Source organism: Ostrea edulis, chromosome 7, assembly GCF_947568905.1.
Source record: "Ostrea edulis chromosome 7, xbOstEdul1.1, whole genome shotgun sequence".
NCBI classification, from domain to species: Eukaryota; Metazoa; Mollusca; class Bivalvia; order Ostreida; family Ostreidae; genus Ostrea; species Ostrea edulis.
In genome coordinates this window covers 20,639,813-20,657,819 of record NC_079170.1, presented here as the reverse complement: position 1 = coordinate 20,657,819, position 18,007 = coordinate 20,639,813, and the positions used below count along the sequence as shown (strand labels likewise).

At 35.8% G+C, this 18,007-nt stretch overlaps 2 long non-coding RNA genes across 2 annotated transcripts; both read right to left on the bottom strand.

Annotated features, from left to right (window-relative positions):
• Positions 1-6,818: 6,818 nt before the first annotated feature.
• Positions 6,819-9,239, bottom strand: LOC125655529 (uncharacterized). The gene is made up of 2 exons (XR_007362770.2): positions 8,712-9,239; positions 6,819-7,096 (listed from the first exon to the last, which is right to left on the bottom strand). It is a non-coding gene; the product is annotated as an uncharacterized LOC125655529 (long non-coding RNA).
• Positions 9,240-13,846: 4,607 nt separating this feature from the next.
• On the bottom strand, positions 13,847-15,359 carry LOC130047906 (uncharacterized). Its single transcript, XR_008796724.1, has 2 exons — positions 15,283-15,359; positions 13,847-14,125 (listed from the first exon to the last, which is right to left on the bottom strand). It is a non-coding gene; the product is annotated as an uncharacterized LOC130047906 (long non-coding RNA).
• Between the last annotated feature and the right edge of the window lie 2,648 nt (positions 15,360-18,007).

The window sequence follows — 18,007 nt, the reverse complement described above, 5'->3', positions numbered from 1 at the left end:
TAACAATTACATGTACATGGAAATAGTCTTTATTATATACCCATCAATGTATCGTTTTTTGATACTGTGGATTTCACAGCGTGTGATCCAGTTTTCCGGATCACCACACTGTGGTTTTCTAATTCCGTATCAGTATCCTCTGAAACTGATGCCGTCACAATGACGTCACAATGCATCAACGCAACGTTATTTGTGGAAGATGTTGACCGCGTCACAAACGAACCTGCTTATACAAAACATAATTTCATGGTATGTCTGTGTTTTTGATCATTTGGATTACATTTATTATCTTATAAATGTGGATTTAAAATGCACAAGGGGGTATATAATAGATTTATCATTACTACAGTAACTTGATCCGAAGAGTTGGACCACGTCTCGTTGACAGGCGCGGATCATCAGATCAAACTCGACGCTTCGCGTCTCGTGTGATCTGATGATCCGCGCCTGTCAACTCGACGTGTTCCGACTCTTCGGATCAAATTACTGTAGTAATAATATATATTTATCGAAAACTGTATTCAAAGCGATTTAAATTCCCGAGTTGTTATAAGGGGAAGCTCAAAATATTTTTCCACTCTAACACTGAAAATTCTCCTTCTATTTCCTCTCACGTTAATACAGATTTAATTTTGATTATTTTACGACTTTTTAATCGCCATGCAACTTTTTGTTTGTCTTTTAAATATATTGATATAGTAGAAGGAGTAATATATGGCAAGCCCTTTTACTATTTATTCGTAAAATAAGATATCTCTTTAAATAAGAGAGATATCTCTATTGGTTAAAGAGATATCTCTGTAAGTTAGAGAGATATCTTTTTACGCTAGGGAGATATCTCTCTAGCGTAAAGAGGTATCTCTCTATCGATGTAAAACGATATATCTTTAAGTTAGAGAGATATCTCTTTAAATTTTCAAAAAGAGATATCTCTTTAACCTAAAGAGATATCTCTTTAGACCCCCCCCCCCCGGTAATCATAATGACTTCTCCCTGTTGCATTGTCATTGAAATGATGTAACCCTATTTTTTAACCAAGCAAAATAGTTCTAGTGTACAAATGGCGGGAAAGGTTGAAGAGGTGGTTGGGGTAATATTGTCAAGTTGTCAAGAGGCGAAATCTAGTCTAGCTTGCATATTTCATCAATTTATTGTCTTTGTTTTTTGTTACCTGTATACATTTCACATGCGGTAAAAGCAAAATCTTCCCACGGGATTGCAGCCTTCAGGGTGTTGCTAAAACGCGGAACGGAAAACGGAACGGAATTTAAGAATTAGAATGATTAAATAATGTAGATAAGATAACTGTAAAAATCGGGGAGGGGGGATTCATTTTGATTAAAATCAACAATTTGGGTATTGTTTACAAGCGATACGACAACTTTACCTTAAACTTATGCATCATAAATTGAGTAAGCGAATTTGTTTAAAACGTTAATATAAGAATTTACAAGGCATTTTACAAGAATTTTGAAATTTCGGCATTGACAGAGGTGTTAGCGAGCAGTGACACCTATGGGTATAGAATGAAGAGAACACACGTGGTTTATACCCCTCCTCCTCCCCCGTGGCAAAACGTCATTAACGCACATGTACATGTATTTACACATAATACCGTGTATGTGTGTACTTACAACAGGGAGTGTGATATGTATAAAACAATAAATGATAATTCATGATCTTATTTAATCAACAAGTTAAACATCTTGTTTTTGATTTATTATTTTTTTAACTTACAGGAGACTTAGTAACCGCAGCACTCCAATCCTAAATAGGGAACTTCTGGCAGTTAATTTTTAAACTAAATACTTGTATAGCTTAACATTTGGATTAATAATGAAATTCAATTCAAGCATAAATTCTGTGTTAGCTTTTTAGCTATTTCATATATTATGAAAGAAATCTGTTAATTTTTCTTACTATTGGTTGTAAACGTCACCCTAGTTAACATTGGTTTTGTTTCAATCTTTCTTGCCCTGGGTAGGGGTCTTCGATTATTCCGAACCCGATGTTTATTCACCTAGTGTAATTCATTATCCATAAAAATTGGAGGGGCGGATCTCCGTAACTAGGGATAGTAACATCACCATTTCTTCACAATGGTGGGAGAGAACCACTAATACCCTACCCCCAAAATTTCAGTACCCGGGGTAGGGATCTTCGATGATTCCGAACCTGATGTTTATTCACTTGTGTAATGCATTACATTGTATGCATAAACATTGGAGGTGCGGATCTCTGTAACTAGAGCGAGTAACATCACCATTTCTTCATAGTGGTGGGGGAGTACCACTAATACCCTTCCCTCAAAATTTCAGTCCCATGGGTAGGGGTCTTCGATGATTCCGAACCCAATCTTTATTCACTAAGTGTAATGCGTTATTTAATGAAGTTGGAGGAGCGGATCTCTATAATTAGAGTGAGTACCATCACCATTTCTTCACAGTGGTGGGGGAGGACCACTAATACCCTACCCCCAAATATCTAGTCTCCTGAGTAGGGGTCTTTAATGATACCGAACCCGATGTTTATTCACTAAGTGTAATCTGTTATGTTTAAAAATTAGGAGCCGATCTCCGTAACTAGTGGGAGTACCATCACCATTTCTTCACAGTGGTGGGAGAGGACTACTAATACCTTACCCCCAAAATTTCAGTCCTCGGGGTAGGGGTCTTCGATGATTCTGAACCCGATGTTTATTGACTAAGTGTAATGCGTTATTTAAAAACGTTGTTGGAGCGGATCTCCGTAATTAGTGAGAGTACCATCATCATTTCTTCACAGTGGTGAGAGAGGACCACTAATAACCTACCCCCAAAATTTTATCTCCCGGGGTAGGGGGTCTTCGATGATTCCGAACCCGATGTTTATTCACTAAGTGTAATGCATTATGCATAAAAATTGGAGGGGCGGATCCCCGTAACTAGAGAAATTACCATCACTATTTCTTTACAGTGTTTGCGGTTGGTAACTGGCAACCCATCCTTATAATTCCAGTGTGGTGTTGTTTTATGCATACAGAAATTTGAATTGCGAACTGCGTTCTAGAATGCAGTTCACTATTGAATTGCGAATAGTGAACTGTGAACTGCGTTCCAAAATCTAACTGCCCTTAGAAAAGTAGAGCCGATCGTGTATCCACACAGCTATGAAATAGGGCACTTCATGGAGACATGACAGTTTCCGAAACAGACTTCGCCTAAATATTTCTGCTGATAAAAAAGATGAGATGGTGGAGTATATTAGACGTATTTTGAAAAAAAGATATTTCAAATATTTAATTGGATGTTGATAGACTATATAAACTACTTTGAATACACAGTCTAAGAAAACTACACATACGTGGAAGGGGATTAACATATCTGTGTATCGCCATGTTTGTTTACATGTGTATCGATTTCAGAATACACATGCTTTTTTTAAATATTGAATGGCAAATATTATTCAGTCATTTTGTTTTACAACATCAATTGATTAATCTTCATGATTAGGAAATTAGATTACCAGTTATTGTCATATCGACACACCGCGAAGTCCAAGAGAGATGTGTATCAATTTTCTCATAATCAATTATTACATATGAATCGCAAAGTGAAAACTGCAGTGTTCCTTTGATCTTTGCAATAAGCGTGGTGGAATGTAGGTTTAAGGTTCATGTATAGAATGTTAAATTCACCAGTTATGCTTTTGCAGCATTTTCTCTTTTGTGTTGTCATGAATAGCAGGTGCTTGATTTCCTTTATTTTCTATAATATCGTAATATTGTTGAAAGGTATCTAAAACAGATGGCTAATGTAAGTTCATATTTTGCAAGCTTAGTAAACAGGAAAGAGAATCCGACCAAGTGGTGATTACAGACATTTTAAAATTTCTGAAATAGAATTATAGAAATTTAATATTTTGTATTACTTATGGGATTTATGAGATTGAAAAGTTGAAAGCATTTGAAATTACATTGATGAGACACTTTAGAGATGACGAGGACATACAAGAAACATTGAACCACAAGTAATCACGGTGGCTCAGTGGTTAACAAGTTTGTGACAATCTTTTCAAAATCATAACCACGGGATTAGTAGTTCTGGTCCCAGGACAGGTCTCTGTGGTGTATCAACTGAAAACACCTACTTTGTTGTTTTTGACCGTATAGTATGCCGAGAAACTAGATTAAGATCATTTAATCAAACTAACTATTTCATAGAATAATTACCATTACCATGAAAACTTCGACCAAATTATGTGAAATCTGGTTTTTTATTTCGCATTATGCGAAGCGGCTGAATGAAGACTAATATCAAATATTTTGACTATATTTATATACACAGTTTTGAAAAGGGTTTTTTCGGTAGACTGACTATTTCAACGGTTGAGATGAACTTTTCTGAAATCCAAATCGTATCTATAAACTTGGACAACTTTTAAGGACTTTTTGAATATTGAGTCATCTGAAGCGAAACTATCGGATTTCGATGAATTTGGATTTGCTACTGCAGGTGGTACATGCGTGTCCCTGCCTTCTCTGTTAGAGTGTTTATAATTCTCTCAGTTTTGTATTCGTTTTAAGACTTATGAGATTGGTCACTATTTTATTGTCTTCAATGGGCGTTTTCATCGATAAATTGGTATTGTATTTGTTATAACGATCTAGTTTGTCAATATAACCTATCATTGGTTCAAATACTGTCTGACATGTTTCATACCGATTGTTAAACCGTTCTTGGCACCCTGATTTTGACTACGAATAAATCTACCTGATTAAGATATAGGGCTCACGTTGGGTGTGACCGGTCGACAGGGGATGTTTAATCCTCCTAGGCACCTGATCCCACCTCTGGTGTACTCAGGGGACCGTATTTGCCCAATTCTCTATTTGGTATTGCTTATAGGAGTTATGAAATTGATCTCTGTTCATTATCTTCACTTTTTACAGGAGTTATGAGATTGATCATTGTTTGTTATCTTCACCTTTCATTTGGGACTTTGATCTACGTTCTGACATGATTGCACAGATGCCACCTCTACATTTAAAGTGTTCAATGCTATGAGTGATTTTCATGCTCATGTGCTCTAGCAACTGCTTCTTCTTTACGGATATTTTCCATATTATTAAAGATTTTATAACTATTAAACTTCTATTGTAGCATGCAGATATTACTACGCCAATTGTGAAAATAAGGTAATAAATCTTTGACTTCCAAATAATTCATTACAAATTGAAATGTCCTTGGCATGTTTACAAACATGTACTAAGGAAATATTCAGTATCACAAATGCTTGCGCATGCACTTAAAAAGATTTATGTGTTTGTGTCACAATTCAGTGATGGAGATTATCAGTTAAAACTTCGCACAATGGTTGGTGTCGTCCAGAAATTTCAGAATCGAACATCTCTTTTTACCACAAGAACATCCAGTAAGGAAGCACGCATTCATCATAAAAGTCATCAGTTATGTTCAACGTTATGAATACATCCTGCTTACCCTTTAGGTACCGGAATATATCATACCGATAGGAAAATACGTTTTGAAAATATTTAAACTTCATGACTAGTTTTGGATATGCAAACATAAATGGTACATCGAAACAAGGGAAATTATGTGAAGGGAATGAACTTGATACATGAAATACTCATAATTCTATTGTGTTTAATTATAATTCTTGATTTGAACATGCAGAGGATCTAGGATAAGTGGCTGGGAAAATATACAAGCTTCATTGCATTTACAAAAATTACGACACGCAATATCTCGATATCGTTCACATGAAAAGTGAAGGTAATGAACAGTGATTAACTCAACTACTTTAAAGAATACACATATGATATTATAGCAAATTCAAACCCCATGAAGTATCAGATATGCAAACAAGTGCCTCGTAGGAGTAATCATCCCTGCTGAATGAATACAGCCGCCACAAGATCTATATTTGATCAGGTAATCTCTACCCAAAATTTGCATGAATTGAACATTTCTCGTGAAACACGTTAGGCAGCATTCGAGCAAATGACAGGTTGGTTTACCAAATGTAATATTTGTAAAAACCGTAATTTGTGAAATACTGTTTTTAAACGTTAATTCCTACAAAATCAACTTATTTGTCATTAACCCGTGTCGGATTTAAAACTGATCATACACAGACCATCGCTTCAGTTAAGATAATTAAATATCGTATACATGGGTGCAGATAGAGGCTTGGTGGAGAATCAACTTCATCCAGCAATATATCATTCTTTGTGGGATTTTTTTTTCCAGTTTTGGAATCCAGTATAAGTACGACAACTGTTTTATTCACCTCATTAACTGGGATACTAATTGTGTTTAAATCTCAAACGCGGCTTCTTTAAAAGAATTATAAGGATGTACTCTACATCGTCGTAATGACTGACCTCCTTTTAAAACATGAATGGAAATATAGATATCAGCAATATTTGACAATTGATTTCAAATGTTATTGCCTAGCTGAGTAGCTCAGTAGGTTTGCACATCTACATCTTAACAGTAGATCGCGGGTTCGAGACCAACATGGATTTTATTTTTTTTTTTTCAAATTAATATCTACTAAAACTGCATTTTTGACTAAATAAAGTAAATTTGAAAGGTTTCAATTTCAAAATATTGTTTGTACATATCTTTCACTTTTCATCCATAGCAAATTTCTCTGGTGTAGCATTCTTCTTAAGTATAAGTTGGGTTACCAAAAGTGGAATTAAGGTCAACTGAAATGCGTGCAATAATGAACCGTTCAAAGGAATACAATGTTGTTACGACCTTTACCAGCTCAAACAAGGCAGTGATGTATAAAATAACTATAAAGAGATACACATTTTAAACAGTTTATTTCACCCCTTTTACTACTTTTTAATGTTCTAGGTTGTTTTACTTCAACCGAATCTCGAGCACTTGCATCTGTACTTCCTTCTAAATGGGCAAAAAAACGAATATCTGCAATACCCAGTCCTGAATCCCCTGACCCTGCATCGTATTCCGCATCCTGAGCACCCAATACGTGTCTTACAACGACCTAGGCCTTGAACAGAGTAGTCCGCAATCATCAGCGAGAACAGACACACCAGGACAAGCAAAGCTCTGGTGTTCATCTACAGAAGAATGTATATGAATAAAAAAAAACTTCACTGCTCTAGCCATAAGCATCGTGCATAGGTCAAAATTCGTGGCTTGAAGCTGGTGACATCTCAATATGATTGGAAAAAAATCAAACAACATAGAAAATCAGAAAAGACAAAAATAGTAGAGTTAACATTCTGACTCCGATGCTGTAAAAGACAAAACATGCTTGTTAAAGCCATATTAAGTACCATTTCTATTTAAGTAGAAAATGCAAGGTTGGATTAGGGGGAGAAGAAGGGTTTCTGTTACGCGGATCCATATTTCAAATTCTGCATTTTCGTTTTCAAAACCGAAAAAGAAAACACGCTTCGATATTAGATTGTTCTAGCATTTTAGCGAATGTAACATAAATTCCAGCAGATTGTCAGTATTCAATAGAAAATAAACATAGCATTTAAAAAATGCGAATCCAAGTTTTGAAAAGATGCATCAAACTATTTTTACAACTTTGTGAGTTACAAATACCTTATATACAAAAGTGATGCGATTTTCAAATGATCAGGTGCCTATTTTCTCAAGCACTTGTATGCGCGAACAGTAATCAATCTCATTACTCCTATAAGCAATACAAAATAAGGAGTTGTGCAAACACGGACTTCTGGATATACCAGAGGTGGGATCAGATGCTAGGATGAGTAAGCATCCCCTGTCGACCTGTGACACCCGGCATGAGCCCTATATCTTGATCACGTAAACGGAGCCATCCGTAGTCAAAATCAGTGTGGCAAGAACAGCCTAACCATCAGCATGGAACACGTCAGGCAGCATTTGATCCAATGATGGGTTGTATTGGTAAACTAGATCGTCAAAACGACCATAGAATTTGCGAAATGCTGATTTCAAACAAGAATGTTGGAACCCCTGCACAATCAGCTTGTATGTATGAGGCTATTTTAATGCAGTTCACAATCATTTTCATCGTTACCGATATCACAAAATATGAGTTTTTATTTCAAAATCATCGAATTGTCAGTCTAAATACAATTCGTGTAAACATTCTTTTGATAAAAGGTGAAAATAACAAACAGTAACCAATCTCATAAATCTCATAAGTAATACAAAATAGATAGCCGGGCAAACAATTACCTTGGACACACAAGAGGCGGGATCAGGTGCTTAAGAGGAGTACACAGCCCTTGTTGACCGGTCAATGTAATGTACATGTAATCTTATGATACTATAAATATTCATTTTTGTAAGCTTGATCATTTCTAACAATATTTGCATTCTTTCTACGAAGTGACTATTAGATGGTTAGATTCGAATTATACCGAGGAAAAGATTATTTCAGGTGTAGTACTTGCAGAGCATAAGTGTTTCGCCTCGAATACCATCATTCACTGTGGTATATATTAATATGTATATAAAAATTACCATCAAACAAGGAATTAAAATGCTAGTAGTCAAAGTTTTGTGCAATCTCATGAAGCATGGAATTGATACGCACGGACGAACAGACCAACACAACAGGAAAAATGCTGTTTTTCTTAATATGTGAAGACTACAATTCAGATAAATTGCCATATTATACAATGTATTTTAGGCGAACTGAGAATAAAATTGGCAAATAATCGAAATTCTTACCTCTACAATCGGATTTGCAATAGTAGTTGTGGGAATGGAAGATGTTACGAACGTTTATCTGCCAAATATGGCAATGAATTACGAAATATTTATATTGTACGTACAGGTCTCCCATTGGCTATCAAGATAACCATACATTGCTCATTTACAAATGCTTTCTTCAGGCGATCTAAATTCAAGATGAATTAATGCTATTATCATCAATAACTTCAGAACGTTAATTTGTGAACCATTGCTTTTTTGCGTATTTTTTTTTTCAAATCACATTTTTCATTTTATTAAAACATTAACCTTTTACGTATATGCTGTCGATACTTTATCTTATTCGCTTAGAAACTTTGATTGGGTCAAAAGCTGTTTGACTTTGTTTCATACTGATTCTTAGGGCGTTCTTGGCGCACTGATTTGGACTGCGGATATCTCCGTTTACCTGATCAAGATACAGGGCTCACGGTGGGTGTGACCGGTCGACAGGGGAGGCTTACTCCTCCTAGGCACCTTAATCCAAATCTGGTGTATTCAGGGGTCCGTGTTTTCCCAACTTTAATTTTGTGTTGCTTATACAGCCCAGTAGCTAAAACTTTCGTTACTAGCTTGAAAATACGGATGTATATATAATTGCTATGATAAAATTTAGAACTTCATTTCAAAATTAAGGATGATCTCCCTCATGCATAGCTCTTATCCTTAGACGAATTTGACTCCACTTTTTGGCACTCTGTTTTTCCCTAAACTAGCTCTTACAAGTTTATTGTTATTACGGATTTCAAAGATTTCGGTTGAGCATTACTGAAGAGATATTATTTGTCGAAATGCACAGCTGGTGCATCGAAATTGGTACCGTATAAGTTTTATACCATAGGAGTTATGAGTTTGATCATTGTTCGCTATCTTCACCTTTCATATTCTAATTAACACTCAGAAACAAAAATGAATTCCTATAAACTGCTAAACGGACAACCGTATGATAGCACACCCAAAGGAGCTTCAAATATTAGCTGTGGAAAAGAAAACTTTTGAAAAATAGAAAACAGTTTCTCAGACTTTTTTTTACTGTACAACCTGTGATATCATGTTTCACTAAACTAAGTGTACTTAGTATAATATCTTTGATGTCTGTTTTAATACATTGACACCTGAAACCTTTATACATGTGTCCTATATGATATCATTATTTATATGTTTTACAAGTAATATATGTCGGTCAAACGTTTCTGTAAAGGATATAAGACAAAAACTGTTCTTTCTCTCACAGAATCCTACCTAAAACACTACATATTTTGTTATAAGAATGGGCAGGCTCAGGTAAATCCATTGACAATGATAGTTATGAATAAAGCTATTTTGAATAGTCTGACAATATAACCTGTCTTGCGTAAAAGTCTGTTTCTTTTGTCTACTTATTGAACAATGTCAGGTAAGTAATATTGTACTGCAGGATTGATATTCATACACTATGTAGTAATGAGCCATATCAACATATTGTCCTCTGATGGGGTGAGCATTTTCATTGCACACTCAGAATTTTGGGATTTTAATGAAAGTACTGCGAATGTTATCTTAATGAGTGTTATATTCTGGATGTGGAAGGTAAGAAAGTTATAAAGCCAGTTTTGATCCGAAAAGCTCTGTTTTCGAATACGCATCCCCTGTCGATGTGTTGTCCTGTAGACAACCTGTAGACGTATAATAAGTTATTGGGTTTTCCTGGCACTGTCCAATCAGTCGACAATTACTATTCATCATTTTTAAGAACGGACAGTATCTGTTCTTTCTTTAAAATAATGGACAGCAATTGTTGGACACCTACGGGTAACCTTTCCACTATAAGTGGATTTTCTTCTGTATGAAAGCCGTAAAGAACAAAGGATTACGTAACAAAAATGTTTTAATACCCTTCGAACAATACTGCTGACTAAAAGTAAAACTTTATCTATCTATAGTTTAATTGCACCTGTAACACGTGGTGTGATTGGCTGAGCACACTGTAAAATTTTAGTTCATATTGTACCATGTCAGTTGGTATGGGGACACTCCTCCTTGATATATTATTTTACACCATAGCAGCGTTAAGTTGTAGGCATTCTACAAAATCAACGGACCAAAATGTGCACAATGAAATATACCCTTGTTTGACTTTTTTCTTAATGTCAAACATATCTGTATACTTGTAAGCACACAAACTTTAACGGTCAAAACTCGTTACCAACTCTGATACAACTATATTATTTGTAAAATAATGGTATATCAAGTACTTGCAACTCTGTTGTTTCATAATAAAATATGTTTTCACTTTGGGGAATGCTTGATCCACCTATCAATGCATATAATGCGTCATATATTACAAAATATACCAGATGGCATAACGCCAGATTGATTGACAGTCAGATGTGGATCTCATTCTGTGAATTATTTACATTCAATTGTGTCGGATTTAATTGACACAATGTTGCATATGCAATAGTAAATTATAATTTCGTTCAAAACTGTTATAAAGTCAAAAAGCCACAAGTCATGTAGCATTTTCTGATGCATGACGTAGTTTGTGTGATGTCGATTCAATATATCCCAGGATTAGTTTCCTGTAGGTCTGCTTTCTGTCGGAGCGACTCAATAGTCAATGTTGCACTGTGCAGTACACATTAGGCCTACATATGTAGCTTACATATATATTCTGTTATCAAGAGTCGTTGTAAACACCACCTTGCGTTTTCAAATTTGATTAAAAGTACGTGTTCCAATTATGCGAAGAATGAAGATGGCGGTTTTAACAGTTAACGTTTCGTCATTTTTTTTGCTAGGTGAATCATTGTGCGGTGCAAGTGATTTCTATTTCTCAGTGACTGTTTACTTTTTTGTATAAATGAAGACTTGTTCAGTGTAGTTTTGTCTCCTTACATCAACTTACAAGGAATGAAGTTAATTTTGACCTGTGTTATACGATATAATGTAACTTAGTGTATTTTACGCTTCTTATCATCCGCTTCGAAGATTTTGAAGCGTAAACTACACCAATTTACAATATATCGTATAACACAGGTCAACATTAACTGTATTCCTTAAATCTAATGTGCAACAGTTGACACACAGTTCAATATTTCATGCTAACATTTATACATGCCTACATAAAACGTGATCACCATTAAATATGTAGTATGACGTTATCTCAAATATCTAGTTGTCCAAACGCTCTAACAATACTATGCTATATTTTACAGGTTTTAATCAAGAAAGGCTTCTGGCAGACAGGTTGATGTTACATGGGTTTTCGGTGGCTTCGTTTGGGGTTGACGTTTCGCGAAATCTGTGGTTGTTTTGGTGGTCTAGTTTGCTTGTGCAGCCTATCGTTTGGTCGGGTGCTGTTTGACGTGATTTGTGCCGGTTGTTGAGCCGTTCTTGGTATATTTATTTTGACTACGGGTTACTCCGTTAATCTGATCAGGACACAGGGCTCACGGCAGGTGTGACCGATCGACAGAGCATGCTTACTCCTTCTAGCCACCTGATCCCACCTCTGGTATATCGAAGGGTCCGTGTTTGCCAGATTGTCTACTTTGGATTGCTTAAAGGAGTTATGAGATTGATCACTGTTCGTTTTCTTCATCTTTCTCATAACAAATGATAGGATTTCTAATGAAAATGAATATATATAACCAAAATATAAAATGAATAGAAAGGATAACGAAAAACAAATAATTACTGAAGGAATAAGAAAATATAAAGTTATGACATTAACATGCTTCATTACACAATGTAGAATATATAGTATTATAACACTAGCGGGCTTTTATACACCTCTAAGTAGTTATAAAACACTCGGATAGCTATCTATAACTACTAACTATGACAAATATTAAAGCAAAGGAGATATAATTCTATCCCGAAGTAAGTAAATTAACTATACAACTCCGTGGTACTGTTTCCTAACACTACCTTATTTATACCTAATGCATGTTGAAAGCCATTCTCTTTGTAGAAGAAAAGAAGCGAACATTAATTTTTATCTTCTTATGAAGCAGAATTTATTCAAAACATTCTGCGTGCGAAGAAAAAATCATTTGCTGTGGCACTTAAATAAAATCAACGACGTTTTATCTACTACTAATAATTTTCATCCATATGTCGATTCGATATCTGCCTGTGAACTCGAAGTAGACACCACAGAGTCGTCCACTTCTGCTTCATACTTAACTTTTATAATGAAAATAGATATGAATGTCACATTAACAACTCAACTTTATGGCATTTGGGATGAATTTAGCTTCTCCATATTTATGTAGCAATTTTCCATTATCACCTGCATATGGCATGTATATATCTCACCTGATTCGATACACAAGAGCTTGTTCTGCGTAGGGTAAGTTTTTAAATTGAGGCAGGCTACTTACAAACAAGCTGATGGTATAGGGGCCTCAACAGTCTCGTTTAAAGTCAATATTTCGTAAATCATATGATCGTTATAACCATCCAGTTTGCCAATAAAACCTATCATTGGGTCAAATGCTCGCTTAATTGTTTCATACCGATTTTTAGGCAATTTTTAGCAATATGATTTTGACTAGGGATAGCTCCATTTACCTGATCAAGATGTATGACTCACGGTGGATGTAACCGGTCGACAGGCAGGGGTGATTACTCTTCCTAGGCACCTGACCTCACCTATGTTATATCCAGGGTCCCTGTTTATCCAACTTTCTATTTTGGATTGCTTATAAGAGTTATGGGATTGATCACTTTTCGTTATCGTCACCTTTCAAAAACATGCAAACCCTGGCTGAAAGTTTGAAACATATGGTGAGGAACTGTTGTACTAAGTTATTGCTCCAGTGAATGATAGTTGGGCAAAGAGGGACAACTGAACACATCAGAGGTGGGATCAGGTGCTTAGGAGGAGTAGCATGTAATGGATGATATACTCAAAAGGTATGGAGTATTTATCAATTATTTTCTGCGTTCTGTTGATTGCACATTCATATACCGTTACAGAATTATGCATAATCCGTCATGTCAGATTGAGATGTCGTTGAAGAATTTTACATATCTCGTTACCTCAAATTGAAGTATCGCAAAAGAATTTTACATGGGTTGTTACGACATATCGCATTTATATGTCAGTAATATAGTATAATTTGCTATTTTGATATTTGCATTACTTTCAATTTATTTTATGAATTGATACAGGTTTTCTGTTTACATCAGCCAAGTCTCTTCATACATCTGCACTTATATCTCCTTCTTTTTGGGCACGTCCGTGAGCGTCTGCAGGATCCTATCCGGTATCCCATCATCTGGCATCCTGCTCTGCATCCTTTGCACCCAAGAAGTGACCTACAAGCACCTCGTCCTTGGACAGAGTAGTCTGCAATCATCAGAGAGAAGAGACACAGCAGGATAAGGAAGGTTTTCGAGTTCATCTGAAGAAAACCATTGGAAATAAGTTATATGTTTTTGATAATCAATTCAGTTGACCTGAATATGTTTTAAGCATCTTTTTCTTTCACCTGTTTCTATATCCCATCCACACTGCTTTTGTTCTTTTTTGTGACAAATTAGTAATGAAAATGGAATATTGCTACATAGATATGGGAAGATGACGATTAAGAATTTGAAGTCATCGCGTTTATCATGAAATTAAGTTGTTAATTTGCCGTTATTGTTCAGTGGAAAATCCAAATATGAAGCAGATGTAGAAAAAATTGCAGTGTTTTGTACTTCGACTTCACTGGGATATATCCAATCGACTTAAGAAAAGAAACGTAAAATTCTCTTTTGCTTTGGATGCATGTAAGAAACAAAAAAAAAGGACGGAAAACTTCATGAATGTGCGTGGGCGTCGTTCGATATAAAAAAAATTAACTCTTTTAATTCTTATTTCCATTAGCTGAATGTGTAATAAAATAAAAACAAATTTAATAATTATTAAATGATCATTATATGATTCAAAGTTTGAAATGTGAATAAATTATCGTAGAAATGTTAACCTTTTACATATGAAACTTTACCAAAAGAATATATTTTTATTTGCATAAAAATCTAAATTTTCTTATAAACTTTAACTTTGTGTCCTGTGACATTTTGTCCTACTTTCTTAACCTTTTTGGTTGTGGGTTTTTGTCAATGGTCATATTGTCTTTGGCTTTTTGTCCTGTGGCTTTCTGTCCTACATTCTCTACAGAAACTATTGCCACATAAACTTAGCAGACAACCCTGTGACATTGCCTGTGTATATCAAAACAATATACAACAGTGTGATCTATTAACCAGGTAAATAACAATGAGATGCCCCATCAACATCCAGTGATCCGTGAAGAAACAGTACAGTAATTTTGGGGGTCTTTAAGTAAAAAGAAAGGTGAATATAACGAACAATGATCAATCTGATAACTCCTATAAGAAATACAAAATAGAGGGGACCCCTGGGTATACTAGAGATGTGGTCAGGTGCCTAGGAAGAGTAAGCTTCTCCTGTTGATCGATCACACCTGCCGTGAACCCTATATCTTGATCAGGTAAATGGAGTCATCCATGGTCAAAATCAGTGTGCCACGAACGGCCAAAATTATTGTCTTACCTTTAGAAATCAGAATTGCAGGAACAGTACAAGAACGTAACGTTTCTCTGCTTCATGTTTGCAGTAAACTACAGCATATTTATAGTGAATATACAATTCTCTAATTGGCTATTAAGATAATAGATCATAGTTCATTTGTCAATAGGCTGCTGCTGGCGATCCAAATTAATGATATTATCGCCAACTATTTCAGAGAAGCTGACATATAATTTGATGTTTTGTGTTGACTTTTGTTCATGGTCACCACGAATTGATGAAAATGATCAATCTAATAGATCATAAAGAAAGAATACAAGATAGAAAGTAGGGAAAAAACTGATACTTAAATATACCAGAATTGGAATCAGGTGCAGGCTACACAGCTCAATTAAGGCTATCCGAAAAATATCAGTGCTGTTATAAATGTACCTTTGTGCACTTCGCACCATATGACGTCACAACGAAATGGTACGTCACAACGTAGAGGTTCTTATAGTTGTATAGTGGGGAATGTGTCATATTATTTTGTAGTTATTTACCACCGTTATCAAGTGATAAGTTGTATGTACGTGAAAACCTTTCTTGTCAAATGATTATAATGATTATATATCATTCCTTTATGATATCAAATCACTCTCCATTTTTGATATATAGTATGCACAAGTACTCTGAAGTTGAAATAAAAAATATGCTAGAGTTCCTCATTGACAATATCTTCGTGGTCTTTGGTGATAAGGTCTTCCAACAGTCTGTTGGAATTCACATCGGCACAAATTGTGCTCCTTTGTTAGCTGACCTGTTTTTATATTCATATGAAGCAGAATTTATTCAAAAACTTCTACGTGAGAAGAAAAAATCTCTCACTGTGACCTTCAATTCGACTTTTAGATATATCGATGACGTTTTGTCTATTAACAATGATATCTTTCATTCATATGTCGATTTGATATATCCCTGTGAGCTGGAAATAAAGGACACCACAGAGTCGTCCACTTCTGCTTCATACTTAGATATTTTATTGAAAGTAGACATTAACGGCAAACTAACAACTCAACTGTATGACAAACGGGATGATTTCAGCTTCTCCATCGTCAACTTCCCACATTTATGTAGCAATATTCCATTATCACCTGCATATGGTGTTTATATATCTCAACTGATTCGATATGCAAGAGCTTGTTCTGGGTATAATCAGTTTTTAAATCGAGGTAAGCTACTGACAAACAAGTTGATGGTACAGGGATTTCAACAGTCTCGATTGAAGTCAGCATCTCACAAATTCTATGGTCGTTATAACTATTTAGTTCGTCAATACAACCTCGCATTTGGTAAAATGCTGTCTGACGTGTTTCATACCGATTGTTAAGCCGTTTTTGGCACACTGATTTTGACTGCGGATAACTCCGTTTACCTGATCAGGATATGGGGCTCACGGCGGGTGTGACCGGTCAACAGGGTCTGCTTCCTCCTCCTAGGCACCTGATCCCACCTCTGGTGTGTCCAGGGGTCCGTGCTTGCCCAACTATCTATTTTGTATTGCTTGTAGGAGCTATGAGATTGATCACTGTTCGTTATCTTCACCTAGTATTTAACCATCGAGTTTGTATCTCTGCTGGTGGACAGTCTGTCCCCGAGGATACTTGTCGCTCGATATATGTTCCTTCATGAAGATACACGATAACGTAACAATACTGGCTGACACATCGCCCAGTATAAAAAGGTGTCACTCTGTGGAGTCTATAAGGGACACAGGCTCCTACAGATCGGTTGGTGTCCCTCGGATTATCCTTCGAGATATCAAAGATTTGTCGTATGTACAATCGTCAGATTGTCAGCTTTGGTACAGAAACCAAAATTCTTATACCCAAATTAAAGACTGTTATGTTCCTTTAAGAGATATATTTGATAATTCCTTTTCAGACCTCATGTGTTCAACCTCAAAATGTTCTGCAAAAAATTGCAAAACTTGTGATATACTGATCACTAAAAATTCATTTAGTAGTATTTTAACTGGACGTAGTTTCTGTACCAAAACGTTTGATAATCTCACTCGTAAATCTTCTAACGTTGTCTACGCCATTGAGTGTAACCTGTGTGGCTTAATTTATGTGGGAGAAACCAAGGGTTCACTTAATAAAAGAATATCGGGGCACATATTTCAAATCAATAATGGTGGTAACCAACTTCTTTACAAGCATTTTAATGCACGGGACCACTCCATCTTGTCCATGAGGGTAAGGATTTTAGAAAAAAATTACCATCACACAAACAATCCTACATTAAGCACCCCTTTTCGTAGACAACGAGAAGATCACGAGATCAGGACCCTAGGCACTGCATTTCCATATGGATGCAATGATAATGTATATGATGTGGGAAATCTGACTAGTCCACAAGGAAATAACGTTAATGCGATGGGACTCTTTCCCAATACCCAAAGAGGAAAACGCAGTCACGGACATCGTTCATATAAAAGACCAAGTATAAATGATGTCACGTTTGATTCACTTTTGCCTCACGTCAACAGACAATTGGGTCCACATCATATTCGTACAAAACTTTACTCTATCCCATTGAGGGTTTTACATACGTTATTTGAAGAAGCTATGGGTAGTCTATACTTGGATTTTTCAACACCTGAATATAGACTTAACTCTATGATTATGAATGTTGCCTACCACAGGCTCTATAAACCAGCACGGACCATGGATGATATTCCTTCCAAATCATGCCGTCAGTTCCTTAA